This window comes from Mercurialis annua, linkage group LG7 (genome assembly GCF_937616625.2).
Source record: "Mercurialis annua linkage group LG7, ddMerAnnu1.2, whole genome shotgun sequence".
Taxonomy (NCBI): domain Eukaryota; kingdom Viridiplantae; phylum Streptophyta; class Magnoliopsida; order Malpighiales; family Euphorbiaceae; genus Mercurialis; species Mercurialis annua.
In genome coordinates this window covers 30,590,268-30,606,750 of record NC_065576.1, presented here as the reverse complement: position 1 = coordinate 30,606,750, position 16,483 = coordinate 30,590,268, and the positions used below count along the sequence as shown (strand labels likewise).

The 16,483-nt window shown below is 44.6% G+C and overlaps 49 non-coding genes across 49 annotated transcripts; all 49 read left to right on the top strand.

Annotated features, from left to right (window-relative positions):
* Positions 1-198: 198 nt before the first annotated feature.
* Positions 199-317, top strand: LOC126659172 (5S ribosomal RNA). Its single transcript, XR_007634725.1, has one exon. It is a non-coding gene; the product is annotated as a 5S ribosomal RNA (ribosomal RNA).
* Positions 318-531: 214 nt separating this feature from the next.
* On the top strand, positions 532-650 carry LOC126658018 (5S ribosomal RNA). The gene has a single exon (XR_007633621.1). It is a non-coding gene; the product is annotated as a 5S ribosomal RNA (ribosomal RNA).
* Positions 651-864: 214 nt separating this feature from the next.
* Positions 865-983, top strand: LOC126657935 (5S ribosomal RNA). The gene has a single exon (XR_007633542.1). It is a non-coding gene; the product is annotated as a 5S ribosomal RNA (ribosomal RNA).
* Positions 984-1,204: 221 nt separating this feature from the next.
* LOC126657962 (5S ribosomal RNA) lies at positions 1,205-1,323 on the top strand. The gene has a single exon (XR_007633568.1). It is a non-coding gene; the product is annotated as a 5S ribosomal RNA (ribosomal RNA).
* A 228-nt stretch (positions 1,324-1,551) lies between these two features.
* On the top strand, positions 1,552-1,670 carry LOC126658667 (5S ribosomal RNA). The gene has a single exon (XR_007634247.1). It is a non-coding gene; the product is annotated as a 5S ribosomal RNA (ribosomal RNA).
* Positions 1,671-1,884: 214 nt separating this feature from the next.
* LOC126658346 (5S ribosomal RNA) lies at positions 1,885-2,003 on the top strand. Its single transcript, XR_007633935.1, has one exon. It is a non-coding gene; the product is annotated as a 5S ribosomal RNA (ribosomal RNA).
* A 214-nt stretch (positions 2,004-2,217) lies between these two features.
* Positions 2,218-2,336, top strand: LOC126658017 (5S ribosomal RNA). Its single transcript, XR_007633620.1, has one exon. It is a non-coding gene; the product is annotated as a 5S ribosomal RNA (ribosomal RNA).
* A 228-nt stretch (positions 2,337-2,564) lies between these two features.
* Positions 2,565-2,683, top strand: LOC126658588 (5S ribosomal RNA). The gene has a single exon (XR_007634170.1). It is a non-coding gene; the product is annotated as a 5S ribosomal RNA (ribosomal RNA).
* A 214-nt stretch (positions 2,684-2,897) lies between these two features.
* LOC126658345 (5S ribosomal RNA) lies at positions 2,898-3,016 on the top strand. Its single transcript, XR_007633934.1, has one exon. It is a non-coding gene; the product is annotated as a 5S ribosomal RNA (ribosomal RNA).
* Positions 3,017-3,230: 214 nt separating this feature from the next.
* On the top strand, positions 3,231-3,349 carry LOC126658028 (5S ribosomal RNA). The gene has a single exon (XR_007633630.1). It is a non-coding gene; the product is annotated as a 5S ribosomal RNA (ribosomal RNA).
* A 214-nt stretch (positions 3,350-3,563) lies between these two features.
* Positions 3,564-3,682, top strand: LOC126657961 (5S ribosomal RNA). The gene has a single exon (XR_007633567.1). It is a non-coding gene; the product is annotated as a 5S ribosomal RNA (ribosomal RNA).
* A 214-nt stretch (positions 3,683-3,896) lies between these two features.
* Positions 3,897-4,015, top strand: LOC126658259 (5S ribosomal RNA). The gene has a single exon (XR_007633851.1). It is a non-coding gene; the product is annotated as a 5S ribosomal RNA (ribosomal RNA).
* Positions 4,016-4,229: 214 nt separating this feature from the next.
* Positions 4,230-4,348, top strand: LOC126659171 (5S ribosomal RNA). Its single transcript, XR_007634724.1, has one exon. It is a non-coding gene; the product is annotated as a 5S ribosomal RNA (ribosomal RNA).
* A 214-nt stretch (positions 4,349-4,562) lies between these two features.
* On the top strand, positions 4,563-4,681 carry LOC126657960 (5S ribosomal RNA). Its single transcript, XR_007633566.1, has one exon. It is a non-coding gene; the product is annotated as a 5S ribosomal RNA (ribosomal RNA).
* Positions 4,682-4,909: 228 nt separating this feature from the next.
* Positions 4,910-5,028, top strand: LOC126658587 (5S ribosomal RNA). Its single transcript, XR_007634169.1, has one exon. It is a non-coding gene; the product is annotated as a 5S ribosomal RNA (ribosomal RNA).
* A 214-nt stretch (positions 5,029-5,242) lies between these two features.
* On the top strand, positions 5,243-5,361 carry LOC126658344 (5S ribosomal RNA). The gene has a single exon (XR_007633933.1). It is a non-coding gene; the product is annotated as a 5S ribosomal RNA (ribosomal RNA).
* A 214-nt stretch (positions 5,362-5,575) lies between these two features.
* LOC126659170 (5S ribosomal RNA) lies at positions 5,576-5,694 on the top strand. The gene has a single exon (XR_007634723.1). It is a non-coding gene; the product is annotated as a 5S ribosomal RNA (ribosomal RNA).
* Positions 5,695-5,908: 214 nt separating this feature from the next.
* On the top strand, positions 5,909-6,027 carry LOC126657959 (5S ribosomal RNA). Its single transcript, XR_007633565.1, has one exon. It is a non-coding gene; the product is annotated as a 5S ribosomal RNA (ribosomal RNA).
* A 228-nt stretch (positions 6,028-6,255) lies between these two features.
* LOC126658586 (5S ribosomal RNA) lies at positions 6,256-6,374 on the top strand. Its single transcript, XR_007634168.1, has one exon. It is a non-coding gene; the product is annotated as a 5S ribosomal RNA (ribosomal RNA).
* A 214-nt stretch (positions 6,375-6,588) lies between these two features.
* LOC126659169 (5S ribosomal RNA) lies at positions 6,589-6,707 on the top strand. Its single transcript, XR_007634722.1, has one exon. It is a non-coding gene; the product is annotated as a 5S ribosomal RNA (ribosomal RNA).
* Positions 6,708-6,921: 214 nt separating this feature from the next.
* On the top strand, positions 6,922-7,040 carry LOC126657958 (5S ribosomal RNA). The gene has a single exon (XR_007633564.1). It is a non-coding gene; the product is annotated as a 5S ribosomal RNA (ribosomal RNA).
* Positions 7,041-7,254: 214 nt separating this feature from the next.
* On the top strand, positions 7,255-7,373 carry LOC126657933 (5S ribosomal RNA). The gene has a single exon (XR_007633541.1). It is a non-coding gene; the product is annotated as a 5S ribosomal RNA (ribosomal RNA).
* Positions 7,374-7,594: 221 nt separating this feature from the next.
* On the top strand, positions 7,595-7,713 carry LOC126657957 (5S ribosomal RNA). Its single transcript, XR_007633563.1, has one exon. It is a non-coding gene; the product is annotated as a 5S ribosomal RNA (ribosomal RNA).
* Positions 7,714-7,941: 228 nt separating this feature from the next.
* Positions 7,942-8,060, top strand: LOC126658702 (5S ribosomal RNA). The gene has a single exon (XR_007634281.1). It is a non-coding gene; the product is annotated as a 5S ribosomal RNA (ribosomal RNA).
* A 214-nt stretch (positions 8,061-8,274) lies between these two features.
* LOC126658342 (5S ribosomal RNA) lies at positions 8,275-8,393 on the top strand. Its single transcript, XR_007633931.1, has one exon. It is a non-coding gene; the product is annotated as a 5S ribosomal RNA (ribosomal RNA).
* A 221-nt stretch (positions 8,394-8,614) lies between these two features.
* Positions 8,615-8,733, top strand: LOC126658210 (5S ribosomal RNA). Its single transcript, XR_007633806.1, has one exon. It is a non-coding gene; the product is annotated as a 5S ribosomal RNA (ribosomal RNA).
* A 214-nt stretch (positions 8,734-8,947) lies between these two features.
* Positions 8,948-9,066, top strand: LOC126659168 (5S ribosomal RNA). Its single transcript, XR_007634721.1, has one exon. It is a non-coding gene; the product is annotated as a 5S ribosomal RNA (ribosomal RNA).
* Positions 9,067-9,280: 214 nt separating this feature from the next.
* On the top strand, positions 9,281-9,399 carry LOC126658317 (5S ribosomal RNA). Its single transcript, XR_007633906.1, has one exon. It is a non-coding gene; the product is annotated as a 5S ribosomal RNA (ribosomal RNA).
* Positions 9,400-9,613: 214 nt separating this feature from the next.
* On the top strand, positions 9,614-9,732 carry LOC126658209 (5S ribosomal RNA). The gene has a single exon (XR_007633805.1). It is a non-coding gene; the product is annotated as a 5S ribosomal RNA (ribosomal RNA).
* A 221-nt stretch (positions 9,733-9,953) lies between these two features.
* On the top strand, positions 9,954-10,072 carry LOC126658207 (5S ribosomal RNA). Its single transcript, XR_007633803.1, has one exon. It is a non-coding gene; the product is annotated as a 5S ribosomal RNA (ribosomal RNA).
* A 214-nt stretch (positions 10,073-10,286) lies between these two features.
* LOC126659167 (5S ribosomal RNA) lies at positions 10,287-10,405 on the top strand. The gene has a single exon (XR_007634720.1). It is a non-coding gene; the product is annotated as a 5S ribosomal RNA (ribosomal RNA).
* Positions 10,406-10,626: 221 nt separating this feature from the next.
* Positions 10,627-10,745, top strand: LOC126658206 (5S ribosomal RNA). Its single transcript, XR_007633802.1, has one exon. It is a non-coding gene; the product is annotated as a 5S ribosomal RNA (ribosomal RNA).
* Positions 10,746-10,959: 214 nt separating this feature from the next.
* Positions 10,960-11,078, top strand: LOC126659166 (5S ribosomal RNA). Its single transcript, XR_007634719.1, has one exon. It is a non-coding gene; the product is annotated as a 5S ribosomal RNA (ribosomal RNA).
* Positions 11,079-11,292: 214 nt separating this feature from the next.
* On the top strand, positions 11,293-11,411 carry LOC126657956 (5S ribosomal RNA). Its single transcript, XR_007633562.1, has one exon. It is a non-coding gene; the product is annotated as a 5S ribosomal RNA (ribosomal RNA).
* A 228-nt stretch (positions 11,412-11,639) lies between these two features.
* LOC126659165 (5S ribosomal RNA) lies at positions 11,640-11,758 on the top strand. The gene has a single exon (XR_007634718.1). It is a non-coding gene; the product is annotated as a 5S ribosomal RNA (ribosomal RNA).
* Positions 11,759-11,972: 214 nt separating this feature from the next.
* Positions 11,973-12,091, top strand: LOC126659164 (5S ribosomal RNA). Its single transcript, XR_007634717.1, has one exon. It is a non-coding gene; the product is annotated as a 5S ribosomal RNA (ribosomal RNA).
* Positions 12,092-12,312: 221 nt separating this feature from the next.
* LOC126657932 (5S ribosomal RNA) lies at positions 12,313-12,431 on the top strand. The gene has a single exon (XR_007633540.1). It is a non-coding gene; the product is annotated as a 5S ribosomal RNA (ribosomal RNA).
* Positions 12,432-12,646: 215 nt separating this feature from the next.
* On the top strand, positions 12,647-12,765 carry LOC126659392 (5S ribosomal RNA). The gene has a single exon (XR_007634935.1). It is a non-coding gene; the product is annotated as a 5S ribosomal RNA (ribosomal RNA).
* A 214-nt stretch (positions 12,766-12,979) lies between these two features.
* Positions 12,980-13,098, top strand: LOC126657955 (5S ribosomal RNA). The gene has a single exon (XR_007633561.1). It is a non-coding gene; the product is annotated as a 5S ribosomal RNA (ribosomal RNA).
* Positions 13,099-13,312: 214 nt separating this feature from the next.
* Positions 13,313-13,431, top strand: LOC126659391 (5S ribosomal RNA). The gene has a single exon (XR_007634934.1). It is a non-coding gene; the product is annotated as a 5S ribosomal RNA (ribosomal RNA).
* Positions 13,432-13,645: 214 nt separating this feature from the next.
* LOC126659339 (5S ribosomal RNA) lies at positions 13,646-13,764 on the top strand. Its single transcript, XR_007634883.1, has one exon. It is a non-coding gene; the product is annotated as a 5S ribosomal RNA (ribosomal RNA).
* A 214-nt stretch (positions 13,765-13,978) lies between these two features.
* Positions 13,979-14,097, top strand: LOC126658648 (5S ribosomal RNA). Its single transcript, XR_007634228.1, has one exon. It is a non-coding gene; the product is annotated as a 5S ribosomal RNA (ribosomal RNA).
* A 214-nt stretch (positions 14,098-14,311) lies between these two features.
* LOC126657931 (5S ribosomal RNA) lies at positions 14,312-14,430 on the top strand. The gene has a single exon (XR_007633539.1). It is a non-coding gene; the product is annotated as a 5S ribosomal RNA (ribosomal RNA).
* Positions 14,431-14,651: 221 nt separating this feature from the next.
* LOC126658037 (5S ribosomal RNA) lies at positions 14,652-14,770 on the top strand. The gene has a single exon (XR_007633639.1). It is a non-coding gene; the product is annotated as a 5S ribosomal RNA (ribosomal RNA).
* Positions 14,771-14,983: 213 nt separating this feature from the next.
* Positions 14,984-15,102, top strand: LOC126659162 (5S ribosomal RNA). Its single transcript, XR_007634715.1, has one exon. It is a non-coding gene; the product is annotated as a 5S ribosomal RNA (ribosomal RNA).
* A 214-nt stretch (positions 15,103-15,316) lies between these two features.
* Positions 15,317-15,435, top strand: LOC126658377 (5S ribosomal RNA). The gene has a single exon (XR_007633966.1). It is a non-coding gene; the product is annotated as a 5S ribosomal RNA (ribosomal RNA).
* Positions 15,436-15,649: 214 nt separating this feature from the next.
* On the top strand, positions 15,650-15,768 carry LOC126659390 (5S ribosomal RNA). Its single transcript, XR_007634933.1, has one exon. It is a non-coding gene; the product is annotated as a 5S ribosomal RNA (ribosomal RNA).
* Positions 15,769-15,982: 214 nt separating this feature from the next.
* On the top strand, positions 15,983-16,101 carry LOC126659337 (5S ribosomal RNA). The gene has a single exon (XR_007634881.1). It is a non-coding gene; the product is annotated as a 5S ribosomal RNA (ribosomal RNA).
* A 214-nt stretch (positions 16,102-16,315) lies between these two features.
* Positions 16,316-16,434, top strand: LOC126658647 (5S ribosomal RNA). The gene has a single exon (XR_007634227.1). It is a non-coding gene; the product is annotated as a 5S ribosomal RNA (ribosomal RNA).
* The last annotated feature ends 49 nt before the right edge of the window (positions 16,435-16,483 follow it).

Below are 16,483 nucleotides of genomic sequence, written 5' to 3'. Positions count from 1 at the left end.
AACTGCGTTTTTTCTATTATTACTATCGCCGAGAGACAAACAGAACGAGTAACGAGTAACGATGAATTGCAATTCAGGGACCAAACGGGAAATATGGAAAAAGTTCAGGGACCAAAACGTACTTTTAAAGATAGTTTTTATTTTGGTTGAATGAGTTGCAAGGCAGCGGATATATGCGATGATCGTGCAAGGTATGACGGGTGCGATCATACCAGCACTAATGCACCGGATCCCATCAGAACTCCGAAGTTAAACGTGCTTGGGCGAGAGCAGTACTAGGATGGGTGACCTCCTGGGAAGTCCTCGTGTTGCACCCCTTTTTCGCTTTTTTTGAACTGCGTTTTTTCTATTATTACTATCGCCGAGAGACAAACAGAACGAGTAACGAGTAACGATGAATTGCAATTCAGGGACCAAACGGGAAATATGGAAAAAGTTCAGGGACCAAAACGTACTTTTAAAGATAGTTTTTATTTTGGTTGAATGAGTTGCAAGGCAGCGGATATATGCGATGATCGTGCAAGGTATGACGGGTGCGATCATACCAGCACTAATTCACCGGATCCCATCAGAACTCCGAAGTTAAACGTGCTTGGGCGAGAGCAGTACTAGGATGGGTGACCTCCTGGGAAGTCCTCGTGTTGCACCCTTTTTTCGCTTTTTTTGAACTGCGTTTTTTCTATTATTACTATCGCCGAGAGACAAACAGAACGAGTAACGAGTAACGATGAATTGCAATTCAGGGACCAAACGGGAAATATGGAAAAAGTTCAGGGACCAAAACGTACTTTTAATGATAGCTTTTATTTTGGTTGAATGAGTTGCAAGGCAGCGGATATATGCGATGATCGTGCAAGGTATGACGGGTGCGATCATACCAGCACTAATGCACCGGATCCCATCAGAACTCCGAAGTCAAACGTGCTTGGGCGAGAGCAGTACTAGGATGGGTGACCTCCTGGGAAGTCCTCGTGTTGCACCCCTTTTGCGCTTTTTTTGAACTGCGTTTTTTCTATTATTACTATCGCCGAGAGACAAACAGAACGAGTAACGAGTAACGAGTAACGATGAATTGCAATTCAGGGACCAAACGGGAAATATGGAAAAAGTTCAGGGACCAAAACGTACTTTTAAAGATAGCTTTTATTTTGGTTGAATGAGTTGCAAGGCAGCGGATATATGCGATGATCGTGCAAGGTATGACGGGTGCGATCATGCCAGCACTAATGCACCGGATCCCATCAGAACTCCGAAGTTAAACGTGCTTGGGCGAGAGCAGTACTAGGATGGGTGACCTCCTGGGAAGTCCTCGTGTTGCACCCCTTTTTCGCTTTTTTTGAACTGCGTTTTTTCTATTATTACTATCGCCGAGAGACAAACAGAACGAGTAACGAGTAACGAGTAACGAGTAACGATGAATTGCAATTCAGGGACCAAACGGGAAATATGGAAAACGTTCAGGGACCAAAACGTACTTTTAAAGATAGCTTTTATTTTGGTTGAATGAGTTGCAAGGCAGCGGATATATGCGATGATCGTGTAAGGTATGACGGGTGCGATCATACCAGCACAAATGCACCGGATCCCATCAGAACTCCGAAGATAAACTTGCTTGGGCGAGAGCAGTACTAGGATGGGTGACCTCCTGGGAAGTCCTCGTGTTGCACCCCTTTTTCGCTTTTTTTGAACGGCATTTTTTCTATTATTACTATCGCCGAGAGACAAACAGAACGAGTAACGAGTAACGATGAATTGCAATTCAGGGACCAAACGGGAAATATGGAAAACGTTCAGGGACCAAAACGTACTTTTAAAGATAGTTTTTATTTTGGTTGAATGAGTTGCAAGGCAGCGGATATATGCGATGATCGTGCAAGGTATGACGGGTGCGATCATACCAGCACTAATGCACCGGATCCCATCAGAACTCCGAAGTTAAACTTGCTTGGGCGAGAGCAGTACTAGGATGGGTGACCTCCTGGGAAGTCCTCGTGTTGCACCCCTTTTTCGCTTTTTTTGAACTGCGTTTTTTCTATTATTACTATCGCCGAGAGACAAACAGAACGAGTAACGAGTAACGATGAATTGCAATTCAGGGACCAAACGGGAAATATGGAAAAAGTTCAGGGACCAAAACGTACTTTTAAAGATAGTTTTTATTTTGGTTGAATGAGTTGCAAGGCAGCGGATATATGCGATGATCGTGCAAGGTATGACGGGTGCGATCATACCAGCACTAATTCACCGGATCCCATCAGAACTCCGAAGTTAAACGTGCTTGGGCGAGAGCAGTACTAGGATGGGTGACCTCCTGGGAAGTCCTCGTGTTGCACCCTTTTTTCGCTTTTTTTGAACTGCGTTTTTTCTATTATTACTATCGCCGAGAGACAAACAGAACGAGTAACGAGTAACGAGTAACGAGTAACGATGAATTGCAATTCAGGGACCAAACGGGAAATATGGAAAACGTTCAGGGACCAAAACGTACTTTTAAAGATAGCTTTTATTTTGGTTGAATGAGTTGCAAGGCAGCGGATATATGCGATGATCGTGCAAGGTATGACGGGTGCGATCATACCAGCACTAATGCACCGGATCCCATCAGAACTCCGAAGATAAACTTGCTTGGGCGAGAGCAGTACTAGGATGGGTGACCTCCTGGGAAGTCCTCGTGTTGCACCCCTTTTTCGCTTTTTTTGAACGGCATTTTTTCTATTATTACTATCGCCGAGAGACAAACAGAACGAGTAACGAGTAACGATGAATTGCAATTCAGGGACCAAACGGGAAATATGGAAAACGTTCAGGGACCAAAACGTACTTTTAAAGATAGTTTTTATTTTGGTTGAATGAGTTGCAAGGCAGCGGATATATGCGATGATCGTGCAAGGTATGACGGGTGCGATCATACCAGCACTAATGCACCGGATCCCATCAGAACTCCGAAGTTAAACTTGCTTGGGCGAGAGCAGTACTAGGATGGGTGACCTCCTGGGAAGTCCTCGTGTTGCACCCCTTTTTCGCTTTTTTTGAACTGCGTTTTTTCTATTATTACTATCGCCGAGAGACAAACAGAACGAGTAACGAGTAACGATGAATTGCAATTCAGGGACCAAACGGGAAATATGGAAAAAGTTCAGGGACCAAAACGTACTTTTAAAGATAGTTTTTATTTTGGTTGAATGAGTTGCAAGGCAGCGGATATATGCGATGATCGTGCAAGGTATGACGGGTGCGATCATACCAGCACTAATGCACCGGATCCCATCAGAACTCCGAAGTTAAACGTGCTTGGGCGAGAGCAGTACTAGGATGGTTGACCTCCTGGGAAGTCCTCGTGTTGCACCCCTTTTTCGCTTTTTTTGAACTGCGTTTTTTCTATTATTACTATCGCCGAGAGACAAACAGAACGAGTAACGAGTAACGATGAATTGCAATTCAGGGACCAAACGGGAAATATGGAAAAAGTTCAGGGACCAAAACGTACTTTTAAAGATAGCTTTTATTTTGGTTGAATGAGTTGCAAGGCAGCGGATATATGCGATGATCGTGCAAGGTATGACGGGTGCGATCATGCCAGCACTAATGCACCGGATCCCATCAGAACTCCGAAGTTAAACGTGCTTGGGCGAGAGCAGTACTAGGATGGGTGACCTCCTGGGAAGTCCTCGTGTTGCACCCCTTTTTCGCTTTTTTTGAACTGCGTTTTTTCTATTATTACTATCGCCGAGAGACAAACAGAACGAGTAACGAGTAACGATGAATTGCAATTCAGGGACCAAACGGGAAATATGGAAAAAGTTCAGGGACCAAAACGTACTTTTAAAGATAGTTTTTATTTTGGTTGAATGAGTTGCAAGGCAGCGGATATATGCGATGATCGTGCAAGGTATGACGGGTGCGATCATACCAGCTCTAATGCACCGGATCCCATCAGAACTCCGAAGTTAAACGTGCTTGGGCGAGAGCAGTACTAGGATGGGTGACCTCCTGGGAAGTCCTCGTGTTGCACCCCTTTTTCGCTTTTTTTGAACTGCGTTTTTTCTATTATTACTATCGCCGAGAGACAAACAGAACGAGTAACGAGTAACGATGAATTGCAATTCAGGGACCAAACGGGAAATATGGAAAAAGTTCAGGGACCAAAACGTACTTTTAAAGATAGTTTTTATTTTGGTTGAATGAGTTGCAAGGCAGCGGATATATGCGATGATCGTGCAAGGTATGACGGGTGCGATCATACCAGCACTAATGCACCGGATCCCATCAGAACTCCGAAGTTAAACGTGCTTGGGCGAGAGCAGTACTAGGATGGGTGACCTCCTGGGAAGTCCTCGTGTTGCACCCCTTTTTCGCTTTTTTTGAACTGCGTTTTTTCTATTATTACTATCGCCGAGAGACAAACAGAACGAGTAACGAGTAACGATGAATTGCAATTCAGGGACCAAACGGGAAATATGGAAAAAGTTCAGGGACCAAAACGTACTTTTAAAGATAGCTTTTATTTTGGTTGAATGAGTTGCAAGGCAGCGGATATATGCGATGATCGTGCAAGGTATGACGGGTGCGATCATGCCAGCACTAATGCACCGGATCCCATCAGAACTCCGAAGTTAAACGTGCTTGGGCGAGAGCAGTACTAGGATGGGTGACCTCCTGGGAAGTCCTCGTGTTGCACCCCTTTTTCGCTTTTTTTGAACTGCGTTTTTTCTATTATTACTATCGCCGAGAGACAAACAGAACGAGTAACGAGTAACGAGTAACGAGTAACGATGAATTGCAATTCAGGGACCAAACGGGAAATATGGAAAACGTTCAGGGACCAAAACGTACTTTTAAAGATAGCTTTTATTTTGGTTGAATGAGTTGCAAGGCAGCGGATATATGCGATGATCGTGCAAGGTATGACGGGTGCGATCATACCAGCACTAATGCACCGGATCCCATCAGAACTCCGAAGATAAACTTGCTTGGGCGAGAGCAGTACTAGGATGGGTGACCTCCTGGGAAGTCCTCGTGTTGCACCCCTTTTTCGCTTTTTTTGAACGGCATTTTTTCTATTATTACTATCGCCGAGAGACAAACAGAACGAGTAACGAGTAACGATGAATTGCAATTCAGGGACCAAACGGGAAATATGGAAAACGTTCAGGGACCAAAACGTACTTTTAAAGATAGTTTTTATTTTGGTTGAATGAGTTGCAAGGCAGCGGATATATGCGATGATCGTGCAAGGTATGACGGGTGCGATCATACCAGCACTAATGCACCGGATCCCATCAGAACTCCGAAGTTAAACTTGCTTGGGCGAGAGCAGTACTAGGATGGGTGACCTCCTGGGAAGTCCTCGTGTTGCACCCCTTTTTCGCTTTTTTTGAACTGCGTTTTTTCTATTATTACTATCGCCGAGAGACAAACAGAACGAGTAACGAGTAACGATGAATTGCAATTCAGGGACCAAACGGGAAATATGGAAAAAGTTCAGGGACCAAAACGTACTTTTAAAGATAGTTTTTATTTTGGTTGTATGAGTTGCAAGGCAGCGGATATATGCGATGATCGTGCAAGGTATGACGGGTGCGATCATACCAGCACTAATGCACCGGATCCCATCAGAACTCCGAAGTTAAACGTGCTTGGGCGAGAGCAGTACTAGGATGGGTGACCTCCTGGGAAGTCCTCGTGTTGCACCCCTTTTTCGCTTTTTTTGAACTGCGTTTTTTCTATTATTACTATCGCCGAGAGACAAACAGAACGAGTAACGAGTAACGATGAATTGCAATTCAGGGACCAAACGGGAAATATGGAAAAAGTTCAGGGACCAAAACGTACTTTTAAAGATAGCTTTTATTTTGGTTGAATGAGTTGCAAGGCAGCGGATATATGCGATGATCGTGCAAGGTATGACGGGTGCGATCATGCCAGCACTAATGCACCGGATCCCATCAGAACTCCGAAGTTAAACGTGCTTGGGCGAGAGCAGTACTAGGATGGGTGACCTCCTGGGAAGTCCTCGTGTTGCACCCCTTTTTCGCTTTTTTTGAACTGCGTTTTTTCTATTATTACTATCGCCGAGAGACAAACAGAACGAGTAACGAGTAACGAGTAACGAGTAACGATGAATTGCAATTCAGGGACCAAACGGGAAATATGGAAAACGTTCAGGGACCAAAACGTACTTTTAAAGATAGCTTTTATTTTGGTTGAATGAGTTGCAAGGCAGCGGATATATGCGATGATCGTGCAAGGTATGACGGGTGCGATCATACCAGCACTAATGCACCGGATCCCATCAGAACTCCGAAGATAAACTTGCTTGGGCGAGAGCAGTACTAGGATGGGTGACCTCCTGGGAAGTCCTCGTGTTGCACCCCTTTTTCGCTTTTTTTGAACTGCGTTTTTTCTATTATTACTATCGCCGAGAGACAAACAGAACGAGTAACGAGTAACGATGAATTGCAATTCAGGGACCAAACGGGAAATATGGAAAAAGTTCAGGGACCAAAACGTACTTTTAAAGATAGTTTTTATTTTGGTTGAATGAGTTGCAAGGCAGCGGATATATGCGATGATCGTGCAAGGTATGACGGGTGCGATCATACCAGCACTAATGCACCGGATCCCATCAGAACTCCGAAGTTAAACGTGCTTGGGCGAGAGCAGTACTAGGATGGGTGACCTCCTGGGAAGTCCTCGTGTTGCACCCCTTTTTCGCTTTTTTTGAACTGCGTTTTTTCTATTATTACTATCGCCGAGAGACAAACAGAACGAGTAACGAGTAACGATGAATTGCAATTCAGGGACCAAACGGGAAATATGGAAAAAGTTCAGGGACCAAAACGTACTTTTAAAGATAGCTTTTATTTTGGTTGAATGAGTTGCAAGGCAGCGGATATATGCGATGATCGTGCAAGGTATGACGGGTGCGATCATGCCAGCACTAATGCACCGGATCCCATCAGAACTCCGAAGTTAAACGTGCTTGGGCGAGAGCAGTACTAGGATGGGTGACCTCCTGGGAAGTCCTCGTGTTGCACCCCTTTTTCGCTTTTTTTGAACTGCGTTTTTTCTATTATTACTATCGCCGAGAGACAAACAGAACGAGTAACGAGTAACGATGAATTGCAATTCAGGGACCAAACGGGAAATATGGAAAAAGTTCAGGGACCAAAACGTACTTTTAATGATAGCTTTTATTTTGGTTGAATGAGTTGCAAGGCAGCGGATATATGCGATGATCGTGCAAGGTATGACGGGTGCGATCATACCAGCACTAATGCACCGGATCCCATCAGAACTCCGAAGTCAAACGTGCTTGGGCGAGAGCAGTACTAGGATGGGTGACCTCCTGGGAAGTCCTCGTGTTGCACCCCTTTTGCGCTTTTTTTGAACTGCGTTTTTTCTATTATTACTATCGCCGAGAGACAAACAGAACGAGTAACGAGTAACGAGTAACGATGAATTGCAATTCAGGGACCAAACGGGAAATATGGAAAAAGTTCAGGGACCAAAACGTACTTTTAAAGATAGCTTTTATTTTGGTTGAATGAGTTGCAAGGCAGCGGATATATGCGATGATCGTGCAAGGTATGACGGGTGCGATCATGCCAGCACTAATGCACCGGATCCCATCAGAACTCCGAAGTTAAACGTGCTTGGGCGAGAGCAGTACTAGGATGGGTGACCTCCTGGGAAGTCCTCGTGTTGCACCCCTTTTTCGCTTTTTTTGAACTGCGTTTTTTCTATTATTACTATCGCCGAGAGACAAACAGAACGAGTAACGAGTAACGAGTAACGAGTAACGATGAATTGCAATTCAGGGACCAAACGGGAAATATGGAAAACGTTCAGGGACCAAAACGTACTTTTAAAGATAGCTTTTATTTTGGTTGAATGAGTTGCAAGGCAGCGGATATATGCGATGATCGTGCAAGGTATGACTGGTGCGATCATACCAGCACTAATGCACCGGATCCCATCAGAACTCCGAAGATAAACTTGCTTGGGCGAGAGCAGTACTAGGATGGGTGACCTCCTGGGAAGTCCTCGTGTTGCACCCCTTTTTCGCTTTTTTTGAACGGCATTTTTTCTATTATTACTATCGCCGAGAGACAAACAGAACGAGTAACGAGTAACGATGAATTGCAATTCAGGGACCAAACGGGAAATATGGAAAACGTTCAGGGACCAAAACGTACTTTTAAAGATAGTTTTTATTTTGGTTGAATGAGTTGCAAGGCAGCGGATATATGCGATGATCGTGCAAGGTATGACGGGTGCGATCATACCAGCACTAATGCACCGGATCCCATCAGAACTCCGAAGTTAAACTTGCTTGGGCGAGAGCAGTACTAGGATGGGTGACCTCCTGGGAAGTCCTCGTGTTGCACCCCTTTTTCGCTTTTTTTGAACTGCGTTTTTTCTATTATTACTATCGCCGAGAGACAAACAGAACGAGTAACGAGTAACGAGTAACGATGAATTGCAATTCAGGGACCAAACGGGAAATATGGAAAAAGTTCAGGGACCAAAACGTACTTTTAAAGATAGCTTTTATTTTGGTTGAATGAGTTGCAAGGCAGCGGATATATGCGATGATCGTGCAAGGTATGACGGGTGCGATCATACCAGCACTAATGCACCGGATCCCATCAGAACTCCGAAGATAAACGTGCTTGGGCGAGAGCAGTACTAGGATGGGTGACCTCCTGGGAAGTCCTCGTGTTGCACCCCTTTTTCGCTTTTTTTGAACTGCGTTTTTTCTATTATTACTATCGCCGAGAGACAAACAGAACGAGTAACGAGTAACGATGAATTGCAATTCAGGGACCAAACGGGAAATATGGAAAAAGTTCAGGGACCAAAACGTACTTTTAAAGATAGTTTTTATTTTGGTTGAATGAGTTGCAAGGCAGCGGATATATGCGATGATCGTGCAAGGTATGACGGGTGCGATCATACCAGCACTAATGCACCGGATCCCATCAGAACTCCGAAGTTAAACGTGCTTGGGCGAGAGCAGTACTAGGATGGGTGACCTCCTGGGAAGTCCTCGTGTTGCACCCCTTTTTCGCTTTTTTTGAACTGCGTTTTTTCTATTATTACTATCGCCGAGAGACAAACAGAACGAGTAACGAGTAACGATGAATTGCAATTCAGGGACCAAACGGGAAATATGGAAAAAGTTCAGGGACCAAAACGTACTTTTAATGATAGCTTTAATTTTGGTTGAATGAGTTGCAAGGCAGCGGATATATGCGATGATCGTGCAAGGTATGACGGGTGCGATCATACCAGCACTAATGCACCGGATCCCATCAGAACTCCGAAGTCAACCGTGCTTGGGCGAGAGCAGTACTAGGATGGGTGACCTCCTGGGAAGTCCTCGTGTTGCACCCCTTTTTCGCTTTTTTTGAACTGCGTTTTTTCTATTATTACTATCGCCGAGAGACAAACAGAACGAGTAACGAGTAACGATGAATTGCAATTCAGGGACCAAACGGGAAATATGGAAAACGTTCAGGGACCAAAACGTACTTTTAAAGATAGCTTTTATTTTGGTTGAATGAGTTGCAAGGCAGCGGATATATGCGATGATCGTGCAAGGTATGACGGGTGCGATCATACCAGCACTAATGCACCGGATCCCATCAGAACTCCGAAGATAAACGTGCTTGGGCGAGAGCAGTACTAGGATGGGTGACCTCCTGGGAAGTCCTCGTGTTGCACCCCTTTTTCGCTTTTTTTGAACGGCGTTTTTTCTATTATTACTATCCCCGAGAGACAAACAGAACGAGTAACGAGTAACGAGTAACGATGAATTGCAATTCAGGGACCAAACGGGAAATATGGAAAACGTTCAGGGACCAAAACGTACTTTTAAAGATAGCTTTTATTTTGGTTGAATGAGTTGCAAGGCAGCGGATATATGCGATGATCGTGCAAGGTATGACGGGTGCGATCATACCAGCACTAATGCACCGGATCCCATCAGAACTCCGAAGATAAACGTGCTTGGGCGAGAGCAGTACTAGGATGGGTGACCTCCTGGGAAGTCCTCGTGTTGCACCCCTTTTTCGCTTTTTTTGAACGGCGTTTTTTCTATTATTACTATCGCCGAGAGACAAACAGAACGAGTAACGAGTAACGATGAATTGCAATTCAGGGACCAAACGGGAAATATGGAAAAAGTTCAGGGACCAAAACGTACTTTTAAAGATAGTTTTTATTTTGGTTGAATGAGTTGCAAGGCAGCGGATATATGCAATGATCGTGCAAGGTATGACGGGTGCGATCATACCAGCACTAATGCACCGGATCCCATCAGAACTCCGAAGTTAAACGTGCTTGGGCGAGAGCAGTACTAGGATGGGTGACCTCCTGGGAAGTCCTCGTGTTGCACCCCTTTTTCGCTTTTTTTGAACTGCGTTTTTTCTATTATTACTATCGCCGAGAGACAAACAGAACGAGTAACGAGTAACGAGTAACGATGAATTGCAATTCAGGGACCAAACGGGAAATATGGAAAAAGTTCAGGGACCAAAACGTACTTTTAAAGATAGCTTTTATTTTGGTTGAATGAGTTGCAAGGCAGCGGATATATGCGATGATCGTGCAAGGTATGACGGGTGCGATCATACCAGCACTAATGCACCGGATCCCATCAGAACTCCGAAGATAAACGTGCTTGGGCGAGAGCAGTACTAGGATGGGTGACCTCCTGGGAAGTCCTCGTGTTGCACCCCTTTTTCGCTTTTTTTGAACTGCGTTTTTTCTATTATTACTATCGCCGAGAGACAAACAGAACGAGTAACGAGTAACGATGAATTGCAATTCAGGGACCAAACGGGAAATATGGAAAAAGTTCAGGGACCAAAACGTACTTTTAAAGATAGTTTTTATTTTGGTTGAATGAGTTGCAAGGCAGCGGATATATGCGATGATCGTGCAAGGTATGACGGGTGCGATCATACCAGCACTAATGCACCGGATCCCATCAGAACTCCGAAGTTAAACGTGCTTGGGCGAGAGCAGTACTAGGATGGGTGACCTCCTGGGAAGTCCTCGTGTTGCACCCCTTTTTCGCTTTTTTTGAACTGCGTTTTTTCTATTATTACTATCGCCGAGAGACAAACAGAACGAGTAACGAGTAACGATGAATTGCAATTCAGGGACCAAACGGGAAATATGGAAAAAGTTCAGGGACCAAAACGTACTTTTAAAGATAGCTTTTATTTTGGTTGAATGAGTTGCAAGGCAGCGGATATATGCGATGATCGTGCAAGGTATGACGGGTGCGATCATGCCAGCACTAATGCACCGGATCCCATCAGAACTCCGAAGTTAAACGTGCTTGGGCGAGAGCAGTACTAGGATGGGTGACCTCCTGGGAAGTCCTCGTGTTGCACCCCTTTTTCGCTTTTTTTGAACTGCGTTTTTTCTATTATTACTATCGCCGAGAGACAAACAGAACGAGTAACGAGTAACGAGTAACGAGTAACGATGAATTGCAATTCAGGGACCAAACGGGAAATATGGAAAAAGTTCAGGGACCAAAACGTACTTTTAAAGATAGTTTTTATTTTGGTTGAATGAGTTGCAAGGCAGCGGATATATGCGATGATCGTGCAAGGTATGACGGGTGCGATCATACCAGCACTAATGCACCGGATCCCATCAGAACTCCGAAGTTAAACGTGCTTGGGCGAGAGCAGTACTAGGATGGGTGACCTCCTGGGAAGTCCTCGTGTTGCACCCCTTTTTCGCTTTTTTTGAACTGCGTTTTTTCTATTATTACTATCGCCGAGAGACAAACAGAACGAGTAACGAGTAACGATGAATTGCAATTCAGGGACCAAACGGGAAATATGGAAAAAGTTCAGGGACCAAAACGTACTTTTAAAGATAGTTTTTATTTTGGTTGAATGAGTTGCAAGGCAGCGGATATATGCGATGATCGTGCAAGGTATGACGGGTGCGATCATACCAGCACTAATGCACCGGATCCCATCAGAACTCCGAAGTTAAACGTGCTTGGGCGAGAGCAGTACTAGGATGGGTGACCTCCTGGGAAGTCCTCGTGTTGCACCCCTTTTGCGCTTTTTTTGAACTGCGTTTTTTCTATTATTACTATCGCCGAGAGACAAACAGAACGAGTAACGAGTAACGAGTAACGATGAATTGCAATTCAGGGACCAAACGGGAAATATGGAAAAAGTTCAGGGACCAAAACGTACTTTTAAAGATAGTTTTTATTTTGGTTGAATGAGTTGCAAGGCAGCGGATATATGCGATGATCGTGCAAGGTATGACGGGTGCGATCATACCAGCACTAATGCACCGGATCCCATCAGAACTCCGAAGTCAAACGTGCTTGGGCGAGAGCAGTACTAGGATGGGTGACCTCCTGGGAAGTCCTCGTGTTGCACCCCTTTTTCGCTTTTTTTTGAACTGCGTTTTTTCTATTATTACTATCGCCGAGAGACAAACAGAACGAGTAACGAGTAACGATGAATTGCAATTCAGGGACCAAACGGGAAATATGGAAAAAGTTCAGGGACCAAAACGTACTTTTAAAGATAGCTTTTATTTTGGTTGAATGAGTTGCAAGGCAGCGGATATATGCGATGATCGTGCAAGGTATGACGGGTGCGATCATACCAGCACTAATGCACCGGATCCCATCAGAACTCCGAAGTTAAACGTGCTTGGGCGAGAGCAGTACTAGGATGGGTGACCTCCTGGGAAGTCCTCGTGTTGCACCCGTTTTTCGCTTTTTTTGAACTGCGTTTTTTCTATTATTACTATCGCCGAGAGACAAACAGAACGAGTAACGAGTAACGATGAATTGCAATTCAGGGACCAAACGGGAAATATGGAAAAAGTTCAGGGACCAAAACGTACTTTTAAAGATAGCTTTTATTTTGGTTGAATGAGTTGCAAGGCAGCGGATATATGCGATGATCGTGCAAGGTATGACGGGTGCGATCATGCCAGCACTAATGCACCGGATCCCATCAGAACTCCGAAGTTAAACGTGCTTGGGCGAGAGCAGTACTAGGATGGGTGACCTCCTGGGAAGTCCTCGTGTTGCACCCCTTTTTCGCTTTTTTTGAACTGCGTTTTTTCTATTATTACTATCGCCGAGAGACAAACAGAACGAGTAACGAGTAACGATGAATTGCAATTCAGGGACCAAACGGGAAATATGGAAAAAGTTCAGGGACCAAAACGTACTTTTAAAGATAGTTTTTATTTTGGTTGAATGAGTTGCACGGCAGCGGATATATGCGATGATCGTGCAAGGTATGACGGGTGCGATCATACCAGCACTAATGCACCGGATCCCATCAGAACTCCGAAGTTAAACGTGCTTGGGCGAGAGCAGTACTAGGATGGGTGACCTCCTGGGAAGTCCTCGTGTTGCACCCGTTTTTCGCTTTTTTTGAACTGCGTTTTTTCTATTATTACTATCGCCGAGAGACAAACAGAACGAGTAACGAGTAACGATGAATTGCAATTCAGGGACCAAACGGGAAATATGGAAAAAGTTCAGGGACCAAAACGTACTTTTAAAGATAGTTTTTATTTTGGTTGAATGAGTTGCAAGGCAGCGGATATATGCGATGATCGTGCAAGGTATGACGGGTGCGATCATACCAGCACTAATGCACCGGATCCCATCAGAACTCCGAAGTTAAACGTGCTTGGGCGAGAGCAGTACTAGGATGGGTGACCTTCTGGGAAGTCCTCGTGTTGCACCCCTTTTTCGCTTTTTTTGAACTGCGTTTTTTCTATTATTACTATCCCCGAGAGACAAACAGAACGAGTAACGAGTAACGATGAATTGCAATTCAGGGACCAAACGGGAAATATGGAAAAAGTTCAGGGACCAAAACGTACTTTTAAAGATAGTTTTTATTTTGGTTCAATGAGTTGCAAGGCAGCGGATATATGCGATGATCGTGCAAGGTATGACGGGTGCGATCATACCAGCACTAATGCACCAGAACCCATCAGAACTCCGAAGTCAAACGTGCTTGGGCGAGAGCAGTACTAGGATGGGTGACCTCCTGGGAAGTCCTCGTGTTGCACCCCTTTTTCGCTTTTTTTGAACTGCGTTTTTTCTATTATTACTATCGCCGAGAGACAAACAGAACGAGTAACGACTAACGATGAATTGCAATTCAGGGACCAAACGGGAAATATGGAAAAAGTTCAGGGACCAAAACGTACTTTTAAAGATAGTTTTTATTTTGGTTGAATGAGTTGCAAGGCAGCGGATATATGCGATGATCGTGCAAGGTATGACGGGTGCGATCATACCAGCACTAATGCACCGGATCCCATCAGAACTCCGAAGTCAAACGTGCTTGGGCGAGAGCAGTACTAGGATGGGTGACCTCCTGGGAAGTCCTCGTGTTGCACCCCTTTTGCGCTTTTTTTGAACTGCGTTTTTTCTATTATTACTATCGCCGAGAGACAAACAGAACGAGTAACGAGTAACGAGTAACGATGAATTGCAATTCAGGGACCAAACGGGAAATATGGAAAAAGTTCAGGGACCAAAACGTACTTTTAAAGATAGCTTTTATTTTGGTTGAATGAGTTGCAAGGCAGCGGATATATGCGATGATCGTGCAAGGTATGACGGGTGCGATCATACCAGCACTAATGCACCAGATCCCATCAGAACTCCGAAGTTAAACGTGCTTGGGCGAGAGCAGTACTAGGATGGGTGACCTCCTGGGAAGTCCTCGTGTTGCACCCCTTTTCGCTTTTTTTGAACTGCGTTTTTTCTATTATTACTATCGCCGAGAGACAAACAGAACGAGTAACGAGTAACGATGAATTGCAATTCAGGGACCAAACGGGAAATATGGAAAAAGTTCAGGGACCAAAACGTACTTTTAAAGATAGTTTTTATTTTGGTTGAATGAGTTGCAAGGCAGCGGATATATGCGATGATCGTGCAAGGTATGACGGGTGCGATCATACCAGCACTAATGCACCGGATCCCATCAGAACTCCGAAGTTAAACGTGCTTGGGCGAGAGCAGTACTAGGATGGGTGACCTCCTGGGAAGTCCTCGTGTTGCACCCCTTTTTCGCTTTTTTTGAACTGCGTTTTTTCTATTATTACTATCGCCGAGAGACAAACAGAACGAGTAACGAGTAACGATGAATTGCAATTCAGGGACCAAACGGGAAATATGGAAAAAGTTCAGGGACCAAAACGTACTTTTAATGATAGCTTTTATTTTGGTTGAATGAGTTGCAAGGCAGCGGATATATGCGATGATCGTGCAAGGTATGACGGGTGCGATCATACCAGCACTAATGCACCGGATCCCATCAGAACTCCGAAGATAAACGTGCTTGGGCGAGAGCAGTACTAGGATGGGTGACCTCCTGGGAAGTCCTCGTGTTGCACCCGTTTTTCGCTTTTTTTGAACTGCGTTTTTTCTATTATTACTATCGCCGAGAGACAAACAGAACGAGTAACGAGTAACGATGAATTGCAATTCAGGGACCAAACGGGAAATATGGAAAAAGTTCAGGGACCAAAACGTACTTTTAAAGATAGTTTTTATTTTGGTTGAATGAGTTGCAAGGCAGCGGATATATGCGATGATCGTGCAAGGTATGACGGGTGCGATCATACCAGCACTAATGCACCGGATCCCATCAGAACTCCGAAGTTAAACGTGCTTGGGCGAGAGCAGTACTAGGATGGGTGACCTCCTGGGAAGTCCTCGTGTTGCACCCGTTTTTCGCTTTTTTTGAACTGCGTTTTTTCTATTATTACTATCGCCGAGAGACAAACAGAACGAGTAACGAGTAACGATGAATTGCAATTCAGGGACCAAACGGGAAATATGGAAAAAGTTCAGGGACCAAAACGTACTTTTAAAGATAGTTTTTATTTTGGTTGAATGAGTTGCAAGGCAGCGGATATATGCGATGATCGTGCAAGGTATGACGGGTGCGATCATACCAGCACTAATGCACCGGATCCCATCAGAACTCCGAAGTTAAACGTGCTTGGGCGAGAGCAGTACTAGGATGGGTGACCTTCTGGGAAGTCCTCGTGTTGCACCCCTTTTTCGCTTTTTTTGAACTGCGTTTTTTCTATTATTACTATCCCCGAGAGACAAACAGAACGAGTAACGAGTAACGATGAATTGCAATTCAGGGACCAAACGGGAAATATGGAAAAAGTTCAGGGACCAAAACGTACTTTTAAAGATAGTTTTTATTTTGGTTCAATGAGTTGCAAGGCAGCGGATATATGCGATGATCGTGCAAGGTATGACGGGTGCGATCATACCAGCACTAATGCACCAGAACCCATCAGAACTCCGAAGTCAAACGTGCTTGGGCGAGAGCAGTACTAGGATGGGTGACCTCCTGGGAAGTCCTCGTGTTGCACCCCTTTTTCGCTTTTTTTGAACTGCGTTTTTTCTATTATTACTATCGCCGAG